Source organism: Octopus sinensis, linkage group LG14 (genome assembly GCF_006345805.1).
Source record: "Octopus sinensis linkage group LG14, ASM634580v1, whole genome shotgun sequence".
In the NCBI taxonomy this organism is placed as follows: Eukaryota; Metazoa; Mollusca; class Cephalopoda; order Octopoda; family Octopodidae; genus Octopus; species Octopus sinensis.
The window spans coordinates 65,995,022-66,017,521 of record NC_043010.1 but is presented as its reverse complement, the minus strand read 5'-3'; the positions used below and the strand labels follow the sequence as shown (position 1 = coordinate 66,017,521).

The window sequence follows — 22,500 nt, the reverse complement described above, 5'->3', positions numbered from 1 at the left end:
CTGTGGTATTGAGCAGAATATTTGCGGTAGCTTATCTTTTATACCATGACAAAACAATGTACACGATAACACTTCCAAGAAGCTTGTCGTATATATATATTTATATGTATGTATATATATGTATGTGTATGTTAGTGTGTCTGTGTTTCTTCCCCTAGCATCGCTTGACAACTGATGCTGGTGTGTTTATATCCCCTGTAACTTAGTTGCTCACCAAAAGAGACCAATAGGCTTACAAAGAATAAGTCCTGGGGTCGATTTGTTTGACTAAAGGCAGTGCTTCAGCATGGCCACAGTCAAATGAGTGAAACAAATAAAAGAGTAATAATACTCATAATTTGAGTTCTTATTTCTTTACTACCCTTAAGGGACTAAACATATAGGGGACAAACAAGAACAGACAAATGGATTAAGTTGATTATATCGACCCCAGTGCGTAACTGGTACTTATTTAATCAACCCAGAAAGGATGAAAGGCAAATTCGACCTCGGCAGAATTTGAACTCAGAACGTAGCGGCAGATGAAATACCGCTAAGCATTTCGCCTGGTGTGCTAACGATTCTGCCAGCTCGCCACCTTAGAATTTGAGTTCTAATTTTCCTGTTTGCACCCACATACCTGTTGATTTGATTAGTGTCAGGCACAAAACCCTTAAGCCTTGTGTCTCTATAAAATTTCTGCTGATTAACCCTTAACCCTTTAGCATTCAGATTTCTTTGTCAAATATGTGGCTTATTTATTCATATTGTTTTGAATTATTCACAGATCATCTTGTAGCTTCAAGATTTCAATGGTGTGTTTCTATATTTTTAGAATGACATTGTAGGGTAGGTGTGAGAGGTTGAATGTGGTCAGTTTTAAACATAAAACTTGTAGAATATTTGGGCTGGATATGGGTGGATTAAATGCCAAGGATTAAACAGCTGGAAACAGTTCCATGAATGTGTGTGCCAAATGGACAGAAAGCAAAAAGAGATATCTTTTTCTTAACAGTAATTTTTATACATATTTTCACTTTAACCCTTTCATTACCAGCCTGGCCAAAACCGCCTCTGGCTCTGTAGTACAAATGTCTTGTTTTCTTAAGTCTTGAATTAAAATCTTCTACCAAACCTTAGTCACAATTTATGTTCCTAACACTAGCTTAATGGTAACTAAGTTATTTTAGTAAATTCTCTGTTATATTTAAAATAATTGAAAGAAACACAGAGCATCTCAAAATAAATATGGTAATAAAAGGGTTAAATAAGTAGAAAAAATTGTACAATTGTTAGTGTCTCACTCAATAACATTTACAATCTCATTGTCAAAAAGCACCATAAAATAGTCATTTCCCTTTGCATCCAATATGAACATAAATTCATTTGGTGAGGACTAATTTTCTACGGCTGGATGCTCTCTCTGTCACCAACCTTCACCTGTCTGCCAAATGAGCTAATATTTCCCCACGACTAGATGCTTTTTTTTTCTCTCAGACTACTGGAAACGAAGGACACCACTTGCATGATGTGATGCTCATTTGCTACCCCCCACTGTATTACTGGTTGGTGTTACCAGTGCACTGCAACAAACTCCACTCCTTCCGGATCTTTCTGCTTGGTTCTGATTTTGTTTGGCAAACATTCTGTGTGAGATGTGGCCAACCATTGAGAGTGTGGCTGGGATTGGCATGATTACCATCCACACACACATGCATGTGCACACACACACACACATACACACACACACACACACGCATGCACGCATGCACGTACACCAGCTGCCTTCTGCAAACTTAATAACAGCAGTTATTTCACTAAGATTTTCATTAATTTCAAAATTAATTTAAACTCAGGGCTGCATATTTCAATAGAAATATAGCAGTGACAAGAGGGTTTTTAAAAATTGGGGTAACATAGGACAAGTTAAAGAGGGTACTGAAAGGAAAATTTGTAAAAGGGTACATTTTGTGGGTGAAACAGAAAACATTGGTTTCAAATTTTGATACAAGGCCAGCAATTTTATTGACCCTGAAAGGATGAAAGGTAAAGCTGACCTCGGTGGAAGTTGAACTCAGAACATATAGACAGACAAAATACCACTAAACATTTTGCTATGTCAGCCACCTTCTACAAGCTTAATAACAAGACTCTGGAGTCAGGGTCGGAAACAAGGGGTAGCTGGAGTCAGAGTCAGTAAAATAGACTACAATCATTTAATTACATAGAGGAGTCGGAGTCAGTAAAATAGATACAATCACTTAATTACATAGAGGAGTCAGAGTCAGTAAAATAGACACAATCACTTAATTACATAGAGGAGTCAGAGTCAGTAAAATAGACACAATCATTTAATTACATAGAGGAGTTGGAGTCAGTAAAATAGACACAATCACTTAATTACATAGAGTCGGAGTCAGTAAAATAGACATAATCACTTAATTACATAGAGGAGTCAGAGTCAGTAAAATAGACCACAATCACTTAATTACATAGAGGAGTCAGAGTCAGAGGTGCCAATAGTCGAGGAGTCAGAGTCGAAGTTTTTTGTTTTGACTCCATAGCTCTACTTATTAACAACAGTTATTTCACTAAGTTTTTCATTAATTTCAAAATTAATTTAAATTCAGGGCAGCATATTTCAGTAGAAATATAGCAGTGACAAAAGAGTCTTAAAATACTGGGGTAACTTAGGAAAAGTTAAAGAGGGTATTGAAAGGAAAATTTGTAAAAGGGTACATTTTGTGGGTGAAACAGAAAATAGAGGAATTATGATAATGAATAAAAGAAAAGAATAGAAGATGTTCGGGTGGGGGGCTGGGGGTGGCATGGAGAAGAGATAGATGCAAGAGAATTGTCAGATTAGGTGTGCTGTCTGACTGGAAGCATGTACCATGTAAGATACCCCCTCCCCCCTCATCCACCCCTCCGTTGCCTCCTGCTGAAGCATTGGCCTGGTGCCTAAACAAAAGAAATCATTATTAATGGCTGTGTATCTAGCAGACTTTGGTATGTGGCATCATCTTGGCAAACCGATTCTTCTCTGACCCAGTTTTGGCGCTTGGGTTAAATCTGTTTCACTTATGTGCACGTAAGGAGGTAGCGAATGCTTTTAAGAAAAGGCACGAACATCACAGCTTTTGGTTTTTTATCTTGTCTTGGTTGTTGGATTGTGGCCATGCTGGGGCACTGCCTCAAAAGTTGTTTTTTTTGTCAAACAAATCAACCCCAGTGATTACTCTTTTACTCTTTTACTTGTTTCAGTCATTTGACTGCGGCCATGCTGGAGCACCACCTTTAGTCGAGCAAATCGACCCCGGGACTTATTCTTTGTAAGCCCAGTACTTATTCTATCGGTCTCTTTTGCCAAACCGCTAAGTGAACACACCAGCATCGGTTGTCAAGCAATGCTAGGGAGACAAACACATACACACAAACACATACACACAAACACATACACACACATACATATATATATACATATATACGACAGGCTTCTTTCAGTTTCCGTCTACCAAATCTACTCACAAGGCATTGGTCGGCCTGGGGCTATAGCAGAAGACACTTGCCCAAGATGCCACGTAGTGGGACTGAACCCGGAACCATGTGGTTGGTTAGCAAGCTACTTACCACACAGCCACTCCTGCGCCTACTTGCTTTTTTTTTTTGAATAAGTGCTTATTCTATCGGTCTCTTTTGCTAAACTGCTAAGTTACAAGGATGTAAACAAACCAACAGTGGTTGTCAAGTAGCGGGGAGACGCTATTACTATTTTTAACTATCACAACAAGAGATATTCAGCAACAGTACTTTGGAGTAAAGATTGTTTGCCAACATAACATGGCAGTCCTGGTTTAGGACAAATGTGTCGTGTAGCCAACTGGAGATGATGTCTCCTTTGGCTAAATTACAGCAATATTCGTCCTAAACCAGGACTGCCATGTTATTTTGGCAAACAATCTTTACTAGTTTTATTGGTTTATATTTACACCCCCTTAATTGTGCCTTTTGTTTACTATATTTCCTCTTACTTGGGGGTAATTATCCTGGGGACAAGTTAGCCAGGGGCAGTTGAGTTTAAAAACTACATATGTTAGTTTCTAGTTGATTAATATTGGTAGATGGCCCTGTGTTTAACCCTTTAGCATTTCAGATTATTCTGTCACTCATATGTAATGCTTATTTACCCTCATTGTTTTGAAGTAATCATGCATTATCTTGTAGCTTTGAGATTTTAATGACGTGATTGTTTATTTTGAGAATGACATTGCAGGGTATGTGTGAGAGGCTGGATTTGGCCAGTTTCAACATGAAACAAGTAGAATCTTTGGGCTGGTTGTGACTGGTTTAAGAAGTTTGCTTTCCTGCACGTTTTAATTAAAGTTTGAGATTTTCCATTAAAATATGATCATTTTAGGCCATCTGAAAGAATTCTGAGTCTTTGATGTTAACATAACTTATAATATTGATCTCTTCTTGTGAGGCTGAATGAGAAAGCTATGATCCATAGATCCGACTGTCATCTTAATCAGACTAAAACATAAATAGAAAGTGTTTTTGTATTAAACTTTAGAATTCTAAATCTAGTTTTAACCCTTTCATTACTGTATTTATTTTGAGATGCTCTGTGTTTCTTCCAATAATTTAAATATAACAAAGAATTTAGTAAAATAACTTAGTTATCATTAAGCTAGTGTTAGGAACATAAATTGTGACTAAGGTTTGGTGGAAGATTTTAATTCAAAACTTATGAAAACAAGAGATTTGTACTACAGAGCCAGAGCCAGTTTCAGCCGGGTTGGTAACGAAAGGGTTACATTTCTGTAATAATATATTTTCTCTCTCTTCATCTGAACCAAAGCGGACTTTGTCTAATTATGCATTTATTAATCAATCGATTATTAAGAGTTACCTCTGATTTAGAACAGGTTAAAAAAAAAAAAAAAAACTTGGCTGTTAATGTTTTTTTTTATTGTTCTTAAGTTCTGTTAAACCATTTTTTTCTTCTCAATTATTTATACAAATATATTTTTCTTCTTTTGCAGGTCTTTATGACTTTACCGAGGAATTTTCTTGATGTGATACCAGACTAAAAAGTGATTAATATTCTTCAAACATTTTTTTCTTAACAAGCAAAAAAAAAAAAAAAAGAAAGGAAGAAAGCAAAGGAAGAAAAGTCAAAACACAGACACCCCAAAGTGGTTGTAATGGATGTTGGCCGACTTTATTATTATTATTACTAGCTGACCCTGTGCCGTCAAAAATGACGGCTAATTGTATTTTATGGATAAATAAGGTACATAATCACACAGACACACATTCACATACTTCCCTTGTACACGCACACACATACACACATATACTCAAACAGAGCTGAAATGCTGTTTGACTTTTCTTTTCAGCATTGAATGTTCACCATCCCATTTCCATTGCACACACACACCACCCTTTTATATACACATATACTCACATAGAGTTGAAACACTGATTTGTTTTTCACCCCTTCCTTCCTTATTCATCTATCACCCCTTCCTTTCTCCATTGCTTTTACTTTCTCTCATTCCCGCTCAGTCAGGACTATTACCCTCACTACTTCTTCTTCACTGAATTACTATTTTCTCTCCTCTCCCTTCACTTGTACCACTCTTTCTCCTATTCCGTCCTCCTCCTACTCTGTGATTTTGGACACATATATAAAAACACTATGCTCATCATTATATTAAGAGATAATTATGTTTCTATACTGACCAGACAAGTGTGGACCTAGCCAAATTAAGATCCCTACTTGATCTCCAACCAATCTAATTATTTACCATTTCTTCTGTCGTAGTCTTTCAGCAGACAACACTTGCGACAACAAAAATATTTCTTACCAAAAAGAAAGAAAAAATCTCCAAAATATCCTAATTGGTTGAATAATGAAGAAGTTTTCTAATTGGTATTTGACATTGTGATGAAAAATATGACATTGTTATTAAAACAGTGTATCAAATGAAAGTGGACTCTTCCAATCCATCTCACCAATATTTAAGTTCTTACTTAGATATTTGCTCTGTCTCAACAATATTTTAACCAGACTGTCTGCTCAATCTCACCAATTTTTGAACGAAATCTGCTCACTTACCAATATTTGAGTGAAGTTTCCTGCTCAATCTCACCAACATTCAAGTGGAGTTTCCTGCTCACTCTCAGCAGTATTTGAGTGGAATTTCTTGCTCAGTCTCCCAGATATTCGATTGGAGTTTCCAGCTTATTCTTACCAATATAATAGTGGAATCATCTACTTCATCTCCACAGCTCCATTTCCTCACAGATATTAACTTAGTAGCTTCTGCTCCCTTTCTGTGGCCCCCACACAAATATTGGAGTGGAATCTTCTTCTGCACTTGTGCAACAACTTTTCTTTGTCTCCTCAGAACTGAAGCATTTTTCACCCAATTATGTATTTATTAGCCGATCAACACTAAATTAAGGTAAAACAAATAAATAAAAATAAGAGAAAATGTATCGAAATTCTTTGAAGAATGAGTGTTTAGCATTTCAACTGAAACCTCCTAAACCACCGAGTTGGAGAGATTTTGTGACAAACAATCAAAGAGTTCTTCCGACGCCGAGTAATTCGGGTATGGTCAGTGGCGGAAGCGGTGTAGATGGGTTGGCTAACAGTGGCAGCTGTACTGTCGGAAGAGGAGATGTGTGTGGGAATATGGAAGAAGTGACCAATAGTACAGCTTGTGGTGGTGGTTGTGGCGGCGGTGGCAGTGGTGGTGGTAGCCTCACAATCAGTCGGTTCATTGTCCTGGCTGCCTTCATTTGCAAAATAGTTCGCTGGTAGCTTCACCTCAGACAAAGCATCCACATCATCAAATTCGACACCACCACCATCACCACCACCACCAGCACCACTACCAACACCAGCACCACCACCACAACAACCAAAATTCCCACCATCCCCACCATAACCTCCACCACCATCACCACCACCACCACCAGCAACAATACCCTCAGTACAATGATTCCTCCCACCCGCCTGTCAGTGCTTCTTCACAGCCGTTGCAGCCTTCTGAATTTGGTCATTTCTCTTCCACAAGTCCACACTGTCCAGCAGTGGCTACAGACAGACCGAAACATATTTTGCAGTGTACAAGTGACCACTCCTACTCCAATTCGTCCTCGCCACGGCGTCTGCGAAGAGTGAGAGCGCCACCAAGAATCCATCGTACGCGCAGTCACGTGGTGATCAACGAAAAAGACTTGCCGGACGACACGCTGATGGTGTCTCTGGCCGAGGCTAAACTTGAAGAACTTCGACTTGGTGGTTACAGTAATGTGCAGGACGAACGTATTTATTTGGAAGAAAACTCACGCCGCTGTTGGAACTGGCTGGACAGCATAAAGACTTGTGAACCACTGGACGAGATCGTCCCTTCATCGCCAGCAGTGGTCACAAATGTTGTGGAAGCGTCTGCCGGTCTCGTTGACATCCAGGATGCAGATGTGTCAGCTTCAAAACCAGATGAGGGTCAGCCAAACAATATGAAAGCTGATGAGGATATTGATGCGCTGAGCTGTAGTGCAACAAACAGTAGTTTTAGCCATGGGAATGCGAGCGATGTCATAGCTGTGACAGACTCGGACGGTTCCAGTTTCATTGATGACGAGCATGGTCAGTTGTCGGACCGAAGCTCGAATGGCGAACATGCTGTGAGTTTCTGTGACACAGCTCGAGTGAGGAAACTTCCAGCTACCAAAAGAATTTCTTCAGGGTTAAAAAAACCACCAAGTGATAACTCAATGCTTCCAATTGCTCCGTCCAACATGGAATCAGATGCGGACAAACCTAGTGAGGGCTGCGCTACTGTGGCAGATGTTGTGGATCAAGAGAAACCCATGTTTGCAGCCACGGTAGAGGGCAGCGGATCTCCGTCGAATGAAAACCTTTATAAGCTTCTTAATACAGACATGACAGAATCGTCCAACACCGTCAAATTAAAGACTCTAACAGGGAAACACAAAAGTAGAAATAATAAAGTGTGAGATGGTTTAAATAGGAAACTTTACATTGTCAGAGAAGCTGCACATTACATATCTTACATATACATACATACATATAATATACATACATATATACATAGATACATACATACATACACATATATATACACATATATCTATATTCATACATACATGTATTTATATATATTATATATATATATATATATAATGTGTGTATGTATATATATATATATATATATATATATATATATAGTGTGTGTGTATAAGTTAAAGTAATGTTACTTTAAATCAGTTTTAAGAATAACAACTGAGTTCATATGCACACACGTGCATGCACACAGACACAGGCACACATACACACACACCACATCAAACAGAAGGTGACAAAATTGACCTAAACGTTTTGTCGAAATGTGGTGAAAATGTCTCAAAACTGATTTCTGAACTTGGAATTTTGATAAAGAATTTGATGAAAGTTTTTTTTAAAAAATAATTTTTTTTTTAATATTCTCAAGAAAAAACAAAATGTGATTTGGAATGTTTTGGTTAAAAAATTGGTAAAAAGCATATTTTCATTTAATTGACTTGTCTTGGTTCTTTCTCAAGATTTTACAGTTTTTTTTTTTTTCTTTTGTTGTTTTTTTTCATATTCCTTCCTTTTTCTTCTCATTTTCTGTCTTGCAAGTTACTTGGTAATTCCACTAATGTTGTGGGGGGGGGGGCATGCAAAAAAACACTGAGTACACACTTTAAAATGGTTGGCATTATGAAGGGCGACGAGCTGGCAGAATTGTTAGCACACCAGGCGAAATGCTTTGTGGTATTTCGTCTGCCGCTACATTCTGAGTTCAAATTATGCCAAGGTCAACTTTGCCTTTCATCCTTTCAGGGTTGATTAAATAAGTACCAGTTGTGCACTGGGATCGATGTAATCGTCTTAATCCCTTTGTTTGTCCCCTCTATGTTTAGATGATGATAATGATGTGTTCTTTAATGTTTGGAGTCATCTATAAGAGACTGTTTTAAGATTTTATACTGAGAGAAGAAATTTATCAGCAAGCAGTTCTGGTCATTTGGCTACTTAACCCTTTCGTTACCAACCTGGCTGAAACCGGCTCTGACTCTGAGTACAAATGTCTTGTCTTCATAAGTTTTGAATTAAAATCTTCCACCAAACCTTAGTCACAATTTATGTTCCTAACACTAGCTCAATGATAACGATGTTATTTTACTAAATTCTTTGTTATATTTAAAATTAATTTAAAGAAACACAGAACATCTCAAAATAAGTACAGAGTGAAAGGGTTAAACAAAATATAAAAATTTAGTTACAACTCTTTCAATACCTGCTGGCCTGAGATTGCATATGTTTCTATTGTACAAACTTACAGTTTTAAAGCAATTGAAATTAAAACCTTCCATTCAAATGCATGTTAATTTATATTCCAAAACCCAGATTAACAACAACTGAGTTTATTTTACTAAATTCCTCATTATTTTCTAAATTAATTGAAACAAAGGTAGAGTATTTTGATAGAAACATGATAAGAAAAGGATGAAAATGGTCTTAATTAAAACCTTCCATTCAAATTTCATGTTCTTGTTCCAAAACCCAATTTAAATTAATTGAAACAATAGAAATATGGTAACAAAAAGGTTAAACTATTATTTATTTTCATGATTCTCTCCATTTCCCTTTTCTTTTTGGAGCCGGGTTAGATGCTTGGACATTAATTAGTGTACCTAAAGAATTAGATAATTGTATTTATTGCTTTTATATTGCATTTTGTGAACAGGAACATTTTTGGTTGGAGATTTCCAAAAGAAAACCAAGACATACAAACTGTATAAACCCATATGAATTCAAACATCTCTGCTGTTATAATTAGGGATCTGGTTGTAAGAGTAAGCAGAAGAATCTCCAGCTTATCTGCCAATAGAAGTAGCTCCCTACTATAATGAGGTGATAGCTAGGAGTGGTTTTAGTGATAACTTACTTCAAATGGAGAATTCCCTACCTTCTCCTTCTTTATTTGAAGAAAGTGAGAAAGTGAAAAGTCATCTGGTGCAGTTCCTCCTCTCCCCTATACCTTACATGTCACCATGAACTTTCTAACTTTTATAAAGCATTACTCTCATGACAAACAATAAAAGCTCTTCAATGCACACAATGTTAATGTTAACTATTCTTGCCTAGACAATATTATCTTCTATATTACATACCACAACCAAAGGCACATATCTGTACATCCCCAAGGGGATTTTTGTCTTTGCAAAGCTATTGCTCACAGAGTGACGCTCATACCACTAGATGATATCCAGATGAATGATACAGGGCTTACAGCTAATAACTTTGAAGGATGATATAACCAACATCTGCACCCCTTTAAGTCCAGCACTTCTCTGTCCTGTTTTGTCAGGAAGATTAGAGACCAAGGATATATCTATCCTTCTATAACTTAGAACATTGTCAGTGGAACTTCCTCATACTCTAGCTGGTTGCATTATTATAGGTTCTGCTTATCTGAAAAACTTCATATTCTGAAACAACCTGTAACATCCCACAGCAGGAAGTCTAAGGTTATTTTCAATTGTCGTCATAAACACACATTTCTCCTCACTCTTGCTTTTCTGATTGAGCACATACATATATAAGTCATTCCAGTCATGACCATCTCATCTTTTTGGGTTTATTTCACAACTTAGATTATTCAGCGTGTCAATTTCTTTTTACGATGAAGTGTGAGATTTGTATGTAATTTACCTATTATTTTTAGCACAGCCATGTGATCATTATTTTTGTTGTTTAACCCTAGGTCAGTCCTGATCAAATACACCTTATGACCTAAGATAAAGACATTCCATCTGTGACTATCACCTTTTTTTCCCTATGTAGTTGGTTTCCTAGACCTCATAACCCAACATAGGTATTTTAAGATGGTAGGGCATCATTTAAAGGAAATTTCATTGCTATTTTTTGCAGATCGAGTAATCCCTTGTTAGCTTGGTCTCCAGTAAAGGTGGCTGTGTTGATGGTGGTTAGGATGGTGAATATGTCGATGATGATGATGGTGATGATGATAATAATAGTGCATGGAAGCCTACATTGATGAGTGTGGGGCAGGATTGAAAGGATGATAGGGGCTTAGGTGGTGGTGGCAGTGGTAGTACAAGGAAGGCCTGATCTGTGTGGTGTTACCAGTGAAGGTCTGATGTACTGTTGAAGGGTCTGGTTAGGGCTGGTGGTGGTGTGGTCATGGTGATGTGAGGTGGTAATATAATTAAGGTATGATGATGTCTACAGCTATCAAAAGGGATGAGGTTGGTGGTGGTGGTGGGGTGATGGTGGTGGTGGTGGTAGCTGTGATGAGGATAAATGGCTGTTGTTTAGCCTTGAGTAACCCTAAGTAAAGAGATCTATGATCAAAGGCATTCCAGCCATGACCATCCTTTGTTTTTCCATGTACTGTAAACCCCAAACTACATTATTCAATGTGTCTTTACTTTTAAGCTAGGAGGGTGATCAGGCTGCTATCTCTAGCACATCAAGTGACTATATAGAAGCTCCCTTAATGGTGGCGGCGGTGGTGGCAGTGGTGGTGGTGGTGGTGGTGGCTACTGCAGCATTCTTTCCCACTAAATGTCTTGGTGATATATTTCTTTGGGTCCTGAACCTTCCCTCTCCCCAAAAGAATAACTGACAGGAAGTTTTTAAGCATCATCCTATCCCTGCTTCCACCACTATCATCACTACCACTGTCACCGCCTCCACTAGCCTCCACTATCGCCATCATCACCTAACCCCCCCCCTCTGCTGCCCCCACCCCCCTCTGCTGCCCCCACCCCCCCCTCTGCTGCCCCCACCCCCCCCTCTGCTGCCCCCACCCCCCACCAGTGTTTTACTTCACACCTTCCTCCCCACCATCCACTCCTTCCCTTCTCAGTTTCTCATCTTCTCCACATTTGCCATCTTCTCTTTCCCTGCCTCTTCGTCATCAACCTATCTCATCCAGTCTCTTGGTGGGTGTATGTTTGTAGTTTGTGTGTGTATGTATATATATATATGGGGATGGGTAGGGTGTATGGGTGTAAAGTACATATGTGTATTCATGTGATTGTAAGAATTGTGTGTATATATATTTATATATAGATATGTATATAGATAACGTGTATGTGTGTGTGTATTATATATGTATATGTATATATGTACATATATGTATGTATGTATGCATATATTTTATTTATTACACTATATATATATATATATGGATGTATGTGTGCATGTGTCTATATGTATGTGTGTGTATGTGTCTGTATGTATGTGTGTGTATGTGTGTATATTTCATCATCATCATCATCATCATCATCATTTAGCGTCCGTTTTCCATGCTAGCATGGGTTGGACTATGTATATATATATATGTATGTATGTATATATATATATGTATATATATATATATATATATATATGTATGCATATATATGTATATGTATGCATATATATATGTATGTATATGTATGTGTATATATATATATGTATGTATGTATATATATATATATATGATTGTATATGTGCCTGAGTGTGTGTGTGTGTTTATATGTGTATACGCATATGACTGTAATGTAGTATATGCATAAATATATAAGGGTGTACATGTATAAGGAATATGGCCTTGCATTCACCTCTACCCCTCCACCTCACACCTCGCACTCCTCCCTGTCTCCTTTCCTCTTCTCTGAAACACCTCAAGCCATCTCTTGCTATCCTCGCCCTCCCCCTCAGTAAATTTCCACCCCCACCCCACTACAATCTAGAGGAATACTCCACCAACACTACCACCCCCACCTTTCCCCTTCTCAGCCTGTTATACCCATGCACATGGAATCCATCACCCAGGAAGTTCGGTCAAAGATTTTGTGTGTGTTGTGTATATATATATGTGTGTGTGTGTGTGTATGTGTATATGTGTATATATATATATGTGTGTGTGTGTGTGTATATGAATAAAATTGTATGTGTGTGTGTGTGCATATATATATATATATATAATATATATATATGTATGCATATATATGTATATGTATGCATATATATATGTATGTATATGTATGTGTATATATATATATGTATGTATGTATATATATATATATGATTGTATATGTGCCTGAGTGTGTGTGTGTGTTTATATGTGTATACGCATATGACTGTAATGTAGTATATGCATAAATATATAAGGGTGTACATGTATAAGGAATATGGCCTTGCATTCACCTCTACCCCTCCACCTCACACCTCGCACTCCTCCCTGTCTCCTTTCCTCTTCTCTGAAACACCTCAAGCCATCTCTTGCTATCCTCGCCCTCCCCCTCAGTAAATTTCCACCCCCACCCCACTACAATCTAGAGGAATACTCCACCAACACTACCACCCCCACCTTTCCCCTTCTCAGCCTGTTATACCCATGCACATGGAATCCATCACCCAGGAAGTTCGGTCAAAGATTTTGTGTGTGTTGTGTATATATATATATGTGTGTGTGTGTGTGTATGTGTATATGTGTATATATATATATGTGTGTGTGTGTGTGTGTATATGAATAAAATTGTATGTGTGTGTGTGTGCATATATATATATATAATATATATATATATATGTATATCTGTGTGTGTGTGTAAATATATGTTTATATAAAATTGTGTGTTTGTATATATGAGTGGCTATGTGGTAAGTAGCTTGCTAACCAACCACATGGTTCCGGGTTCAGTCCCACTGTGTGGCATCTTGGGCAAGTGTCTTCTGCTATAGCCCCGGGCTGACCAATGCTTTTATGTATGTATGTATGTATGTACGTATGTATTTGTGCGTCTGTGTTTGTTCCCTCACCATTGCTTGACAACCAGTGTTGGTGTCTTTACATCCCTGTAACTTAGTGGTTTGGCAAAAGGGACCGATAGAATAAGTACAAGGCTTGCAAAGAATAAGTCCTGGGGTTGATTTGTTTGACTAAAGGCAGTATTCAAGCATGGCCACAGTCAAAAGACTGAAACAGGTAAAAGAATAAAAGAATATATATATATATATATATATATGGTGGCTGCCCCCTCATTATCGAGTATGGCCATTTCAATAAGCTTAATCAATGTTGTTATAGTGCAATGCCTGTGCAAGAAGATTTTTTTTTAAAGTGGGGAAAGGTTGTGCCCTGAGTCAATCCCACTCACTAAGCAACAGCAGCCATAATCCGAAAAGAAGAACAAGTCAACATCATCGGTAACCACTGAGCCGCAGGTTTTATGTCGGAGTTATCCCAGTTACCTGCGTTACCTTCTAGAAGGATGCCCTAACAAAGGCTAGGAGTCCTTCACTCCCAATGGTTTAACCGTGCGATCGGGTATTCAGTCCGATTATTTCTATGATCCAGCATTAAGACATTTATTGGATGGCCGTTGACTCTCAAGAGTTCCTTCGCCCTTTGACAGGTTTTGTTTTTCATCCCGCAGGGTGTCCAATAAACACCCTCCCCACCAAGCAAGCTTGGTGGGGTTGCTGGTTTAGTCGCCGACGACCCGACCACGCAACAGGTTGTACTGGGTTACATGTTACCAGTAGCACTCAAAAGTGACCTGACACATACATACATATGTATCTGTGAATCAAAACCATTCCAGACATGACCATCTCCTTTTTTTTTAACCCATTAACATTCAGGTTACTCTGTGAAATGTATTGCTTATCCATTTGCATCATTTTGAACCAATTATTTCCTCTGCCTTAGTGAAGATGGAAGTATTGTTTTCAGTTGTGTTTGTTTATTTGTCTGTGGAGAAGATATCTTAAGAACCGCTGGTTCGGTTCGGATGAAACTTTCAGGGATGTTTGGCCTCACAACTGGTATGAACTGATTAGATTTTGGGATCGATCCAGTTCCAGACAAGGATTCTAGATTATTTTTCCTGTATTTTTTTTGCTTAATTTTCTCATTTGTGAGTGCAATTGAGTTTATTTCAGATATTCTCATTTTAAAAATCCTCTCCGGCTAATCGTTGAGAGGACATTGGTGTTGCTTTGGCGGAGGTTTGCGTTCTCTGAGTACTCTTGTTTCACATTGTTTTGTAGCTTCAAGATTTCAATGTTGTGTTTGCATATCTTTAGAATGATGTTGTAGGGTTGGTTTGAGAGGTTGGATCTGGTTGGGTTTTAACATGAAACATGTGAAATATTTGGACTGGATATTCTTTTATTCTTTTATCTGTTTCAGTCATTTGACTGTGGCCATGCTGGAGCACCTCCTTTAGTCAAGCAAATCAACTCCGGGACTTATTCTTTGTAAGCCAAGTACTTATTCTATAGGTCTTCTTTGCCAAACTGCTAAGGTACGGGGATTTAAACACACAAACATTGGTTGTCAAGCGATGTCAAGGAGGGACAAACACAGACACACATACACACACACACACACACACACACACACACACACACACACACACACACACACACATACACACACACACACACACACACACACACACACACTTTCAGTTTCTGTCTACCAAATCCACTCACAAGACTTTGGTTGGCTCGAGGCTATAGTAGAAGGCACTTGCCCAAGGTACCATAAGTGGGACTGAACCCGGAACCATGTGGTTGGTAAGCAAGCTAATTATCACACAGCCACTCCTGGTCAGATTAAATGCAAAAGGGTGAATATATATCTACGACCACATTGTCTAACTTGCTCTTCCTTCCTTTATTTCAGTATAGCGAGATTTGACTTCTATTTCTTGTTATCAAGAGGTTCTTTGAAGGTCCCTTTACCAGCTTTTATTGACTAGTTATAAAGTTGAGGGGTTTAATAGGTAGTATTGAATCCCTAGGTAGTAAGGCAGAGAGCTGGCAGAAACGTTAGCATGCCGGGCGAAATGCTTAGCGGTATTTTGCCTGTCTTTACATTCTGAGTTCAAATTCCGCTGAGGTCGACTTTACCTTTCATCCTTTCGGGGTCAATTAAATAAGTACCAGTTGTGCACTGGGGTTGATATAATCAACTTAATCCGTTTGTCCTCTCTATGTTTTTTAAAGACTCCGCCGGTTACGACGACGAGGGTACCAGCTGATACGATCAACGGAACAGCTTGCTCGTGAAATTAATGTGCAAATGGCTGAGCATTCCACAGACACGTGTACCTTTAACGTAGTTCTCGGGGATAATCAGCGTGACACAGAGAGTGACAAGGCTGACCCTTTGAAATACAAGTACAACTCATTTTTGCCAGCTGAGTGGACTGGAGCAACGTGAAATAAAGTGTCTTGCTCAAGGACACAATCGTCGCCGGGAATCGAACTCACAACCTTACGATCATGAGCCGAATGCCCTAACCACTAAGCCACGCGCCCTCATTCTCTATGTTTAGCCTCTTGTGGGTAGTAAAGAAATAGGTATTTCATCCGTCTTCATGTTCTGAGTTCAAATTCCGCCGAGGTCGACTTTGCCTTTCATCCTTTTGGCGGTCGATTAAATAAAGTACCAGTTACGCACTAGGGTTTATGTAAATGACTTAATCCCTTTGTTTGTCCCGTCTATGTTTAGCCCCTTGTGGGCAATATAGAAATAAGTATTGAACCCCAGTATTTCATTGGCACTTCTTATTTATCTGGTCCCAGAACGGTACAGTGTAGAAGTCAGTTCCTAGTAAGGTTTGAACTTGGGGTATAATGTAAAAAAAGTAATGTCATAGCAACCAAACAGGAAACCAGGCAATAAGCAAAGACATTTTGTGTTTCACCATCGTCGCCACCCCACCACCCACCACCACCCACCTCCCCTGGACAGGACAGACACTCCACCCCACCCCACCCATCGCTCTGCCATTCACTGCTATGATAATAATAACAATAACAATAACAATAATGATAATAATAATGATGATGATGATGATGATGATGGTACAATAAATAAGTAAAGTTAAATATGCTTGATGGAACAAAAGCTTCTCTTATCTTTAAATGGCAGCAGAAACCAGGATGTTGGTAGCTTCTGCTAACCTGCTGCCTCCTTCACCCACCAGCAACCATATGTTCCATCATCATCATCATCATCATCATCATCGTCATCGTCATCGTCATCGTCGTCATCATCAGCATCATCGTCGTCGTCGTTGTCATAGTCGTTGCCATCATCGTCATCAACTTGATCATCGTCATCAACTTGATCATCCTCATCATTGTCATTACCACCATCCTCACCACCACCACCACCACCACCACCACTACCACCATCCTCACCACCACCACCATCCTCACCACCACCACGTCCATCATCACCACTGCTGCGGTTGCTGCTGCTGCAGTTACTACTACTACTACTACTACTATCACTACCACTACTACAATCACAACCACCACCACAACTACTACTACCACCACCACCACAACCACCACTACCACCACCACCACAACCACCACTACCACCAACACCATCACCACTACCATCACCACTACCACTACCACCACCACCACCACCACCACCACTACTGCTGCGGCTGCTACTACTGCTACTGCTGCTGCTTGCTGCTACTACTACTACTACTACTACTACTACTACTACTACTACTACTACTACTAGTATTACCGCCACCACCACTACCTCTAACAACATTATTCGCAGTTGCAGCACTATTACTACTACCATCACCATCACCATCACCATCACCACCACCACTATCACCATCGTCGTCGTCGTCTTCATCATTACCATCATCATCGTTGTTGTCATTACCGCCACCACCACCACTGCCACCACCACCACCACCACCATCCACCACCACCATTACCATCGTCACTCCTGTTTCTTTAATATCTCTGTTATTAACATTATCATCTCCTCTTCTTTCTCTCCCTCCCTCCCCACCACCACCACCACCACCACCCCTGCTACCTCCACACTTCTACTATAAGTCTGACACCACTGCCAAACAACAACAACAACAACAGCAACAGCAACAACAACAAGGCCAAAGAGAGGTACCGACCGCCACCCAAATATTGCTGCTGTTGTCTCCATCACATACCCAGTTATTATCACCACCACCACCACCGCCGCCGCCGCCGCCACCACCATCACCATGGTTTCTACCACTACTGTTTCCACCATCGCCGCTGCCGCCTTCGCCTCTGCCACCACCACCGCCATCATCACGAAAGGCGAACTCATTTTGGTCTCTCTCTCTCTCTCAAACTGCTAGAAATACTGACCGAATCTACCTCAAATGATATCCTAGCATCTTAGATAATTGGATATTGTAATTGTGCATTAAAAGATGTGATGGTCACAAGTGGAATGTCTTTAACCATAAGCGTCTACTCAATCAAGAATGACCTAGGGCTAAAACAACAACAACATGCATTAAAAGATGTGATGGTCACAAGTGGAATGTCTTTAACCATAAGCGTCTACTCAATCAAGAATGACCTAGGGCTAAAACAACAACAACATGCATTAAAAGATGTGATGGTCACAAGTGGAATGTCTTTAATCATAAGTGTCTACTCAATCAAGAATGACCTAGGTCTAAAACAACAACAACATGCATTAAAGAATGTGATGGTCACAAGTGGAATGTCTTTAATCATAAGTGTCTACTCAATCAAGAATGACCTAGGGCTAAAACAACAACAACATGCATTAAAAGATGTGATGGTCACAAGTGGAATGTCTTTAATCATAAGTGTCTACTCAATCAAGAATGACCTAGGGCTAAAACAACAAGAACATGCATTAAAAGATGTGATGGTCACAAGTGGAATGTCTTTAATCATAAGTGTCTACTCAATCAAGAATGACCTAGGGCTAAAACAACAACAACATGACTTCTACCACCACTAATAACTTAAGCTAATGAAGGAGTCACTATGTGGTTGCCCAACCAGCTAGAAATAGCAGCTAAGATTACACTTGCCTGCAGGGATTCCTTTATTCTTTTACATGTTTCAGCTGTTTGACTGTGGCCATGCTGGAGCACCGCCTTTAGTCGAACAAATCGACCCCAGGACTTATTCTTTGTAAGCCTAGTACTTATTCTATCGGTCACTTTTGCCGAACTGCTAAGCTACGGGGACATAAACACACCAACATCGGTTGTCAAGCGATGGTGGCGGAGACAAACACAGATACACAAACACCCCCACCCGACATATATATACAATGGGCTTCTTTCAGTTTCCATTTACCAAATCCACTCACAAGGCTTTGGTCGACCCGAGGCTATAGTAGAAAACACTTGCCCAAGATGCCATGCACTGGGACTGAACCTGGAACCATGTGGTTGGGAAGCAAGCTACTTACCACTCAGCCACGCCTGCACCTAACCATTTTTTGTCTACTTGTTTTTCTTTTTACTTGTTTCTGTCATTTGACTGCAGCCATGCTGGAGCACTGCTTTGAAGGGTTTTAGTTGAACAAATTGACCCCAGGATTTATTTTTAAGCCTAGTACTTACTCTGTTGGTCTCTTTTGCTGCACTGCTAAGTTACTGGGACGTAAACATACCAACACTAGTTGTCAAGTGGTGGTGGTGGTGGTCAAGCACATGCAGATATACATATATATATATAACATATAACTATATATATATATATATATATATATATATATTATATATATATATATCATTATCATCATCATCGTTTAACATCCGTTTTCCATGCTACCATGGGTTGGATGGTTTGACTGAGGTCTGGAGAGCCAGCAGCTGCACCAGGCTCCGATCTGATCTGGCAATGTTTCTACAGCTGGACGCCCTTCCTAACGCCAACCACTCTGAGAGTCTAGTGGGTGGTTTTTACATGTCACCGGCACAGGAGCCAGTCAGAGGGTACTAGTATCGATCACATTTGGATAGTGCTTTTTACATGCCACTGGCAGTGGTGGGGGCCACTTAGGGGTACTGGCATCGACCATGTTCGGATGGTGCTTTTTACATACCATCGGCACAGAAACCAGTCAGGTGGACCTGGCATCGATCATGTTTGGATGATGCTTTTTACAGAAGCTTCTTTCAGTTTTCGTCTACCAAATCCATTCACAAGGCTTTGGTCAACCTGAAGCTATAGTAGAAGACACTTGCCCAAGGTGCCATCCAATGGAACTGAACCAAGAACCATGTGGTTGAGAGGCAAGAAAAAAAAAGAATTTATTGTATTTTTATAATGAGATATTATCAGGAATTATATATAAAAAATTTATATATTTTGTGTATTGCAGAAGTATAAACTTATTGCACAAATTTTAACAACAAAATCTTAAGTGGGCCCTATAAGGGCCATGTGGACCCAGGTTGATAATCACTGCCTTACTATTTTTTTTCTACTCTAGGTACAAGGCCTGAAATTTTGTGGGGAGGAGACCAATCAATTAGATCGACCCCAGTATGTAATTGGTACTTAATTTATTGACCCCAAATGGATGAAAGACAAAGTTGACCATTGCAGAATTTGAACTCAGAACGTAAAGAAACGAAATACTGCTAAGCATTTTGCCCGGCGTGCTAATGTTTCTGCCACCTTGAATCACTGTCTTATTGTTTTAGAAATGAATATGTTGGATGATACGGTCTTGGTTGCTTGCACACAGGAAAAAGTTGGGGTGGTCATGACTGGAATATCTTTGATCATATATCTGGGTTGACCTAGAGCTAAATAAGAACACGTTTTGCCTTGCACCCTCAAGTCTTTGTTGGGATCATAAGGGCACTGTTGTGATATATGGAGTTGTCTTGGGTATTTTTAGAGGGGGTAGAGCCCATTCCTCTCCATATTTAACCCCAACTGGTATAAAAACCACTCAAGACATTCTTATATTCTTATATTCTGATGATAGCTCTAGTATAAAGCCAGTCGAGTTATTCTTATATTCTGATGATATCTGTAGTATAAAGCTGGTTAAGATATTCTTATATTCTTATATTCTGATAATAATTGTAGTATAAAGCCAGTTAAGATATTCTTATATTCTTGTATTCTGGTGATAACTGTTGTATAAATCTGGTTAAGATATTCTTATATTCTGATAATAGCTGTAGTATAAATCTGGTTAAGATGTTCTTATATTCTTGTATTCTGATGATAGCTATAGTATAAAACCAATCAAGTTATTCTTATATTTCTTTGGATGTGCCAGCAACCTTCCTGATCCATACCTATTTTGAAGTTTTTGTGTTGTGTTTACCCGGTTACCATTAACTCCCCTCAGTCCGCCTCTTCAGAAGGGTATATCATCGCTGCCACCATGCCAGCATGGGTTGCAGGGATTTTGTTGAGGTGTATTTTCCACGGCTGAATGCCTTTTCCGTCACCAACCCTCGTCTGTTTTCAAGCAAGGTGATATTTACTCCAAGGCCAGACATGTTTTCACAGAGGATTGAAAACACAGGACCATGCTCACATGAAGGCGATAGTTGGATATCGCAGTGTGAAGACAAGAAGACAGCATCATACACACACACAAACACAGTATATACATACTTATATGGTGAACTCTCCTGATGAAGATGATGTATGATTTGTCTGTAGTGGATCAAATGCATGGCTATACATACATGCCTACATGCATACTTTAGTTCATTCCCTCCATCAAATCGATGTTGTTTGAACAGGTGCACAGTGTGCCATGTGCCAAGTGTCGAAGTGATCACAGAGCAACGTGAGGTGAAGTGTCTTGCTCAAGAACAGAACACTCCTCCCGGTCTAGGAATTGAAACCACGATCTTGTGATCGTGAATACAACACTCTAACCACTAGGCCATGTGCCCTCACATACATATATATATATATATATATATATATATATATATATATATATATATATATATATATATATATAATATATATATATATATATATATATATATATATATATATATATATATATATATATATACACACACACACTCATACATATAGCACAGTAGGCAGCACGTCAGCCTCATATATACATATATATATATACATAAATATATACATATATATATACATACATATATATATACATAATATATATATATATATATATATATATATATATGTAGGTCCCGGGTTGATTCGGGGTTAACCACAGTAAATAAGGTACTCAATAAGGTACTTTGCGCTATGCCTACCCCCAAAAAGTCCCCCACCACCACCCCTATAAACTTGCCTAAATGTATAAATGCCAATACAATTCTTGTTAACTAGCTTCCTGAAGATTTCTCTTGAATGAAACAGTTCTAGTCCTGTAGAAGCTCCTTCTATATAATAAATTATATATATATATATATATATATATATATATTTATATAGATAGATAAATAGATATACATTTACTTACATACATATATACATACAGGCATACAGATACATGCATGCATACATACATACACACATACATATATATACATGCATGTATGCATATACACATACATACGTACATACACCCATGTATATACAATAGGCTTCTTTCAGTTTCCATCTAT

The 22,500-nt window shown here is 38.9% G+C and overlaps 1 long non-coding RNA gene across 1 annotated transcript in view; it reads left to right on the top strand.

The window, feature by feature from the left end:
• Window positions 1-5,157, top strand: part of LOC115219245 — a 44,775-nt gene extending 39,618 nt beyond the window's left edge. Inside the window, exon 2 of the long non-coding RNA XR_003882295.2 lies at window positions 5,025-5,157. This is a non-coding gene — a long non-coding RNA (uncharacterized LOC115219245). The remainder of the gene's footprint in view (window positions 1-5,024) is intronic.
• Window positions 5,158-22,500: the final 17,343 nt, after the last annotated feature.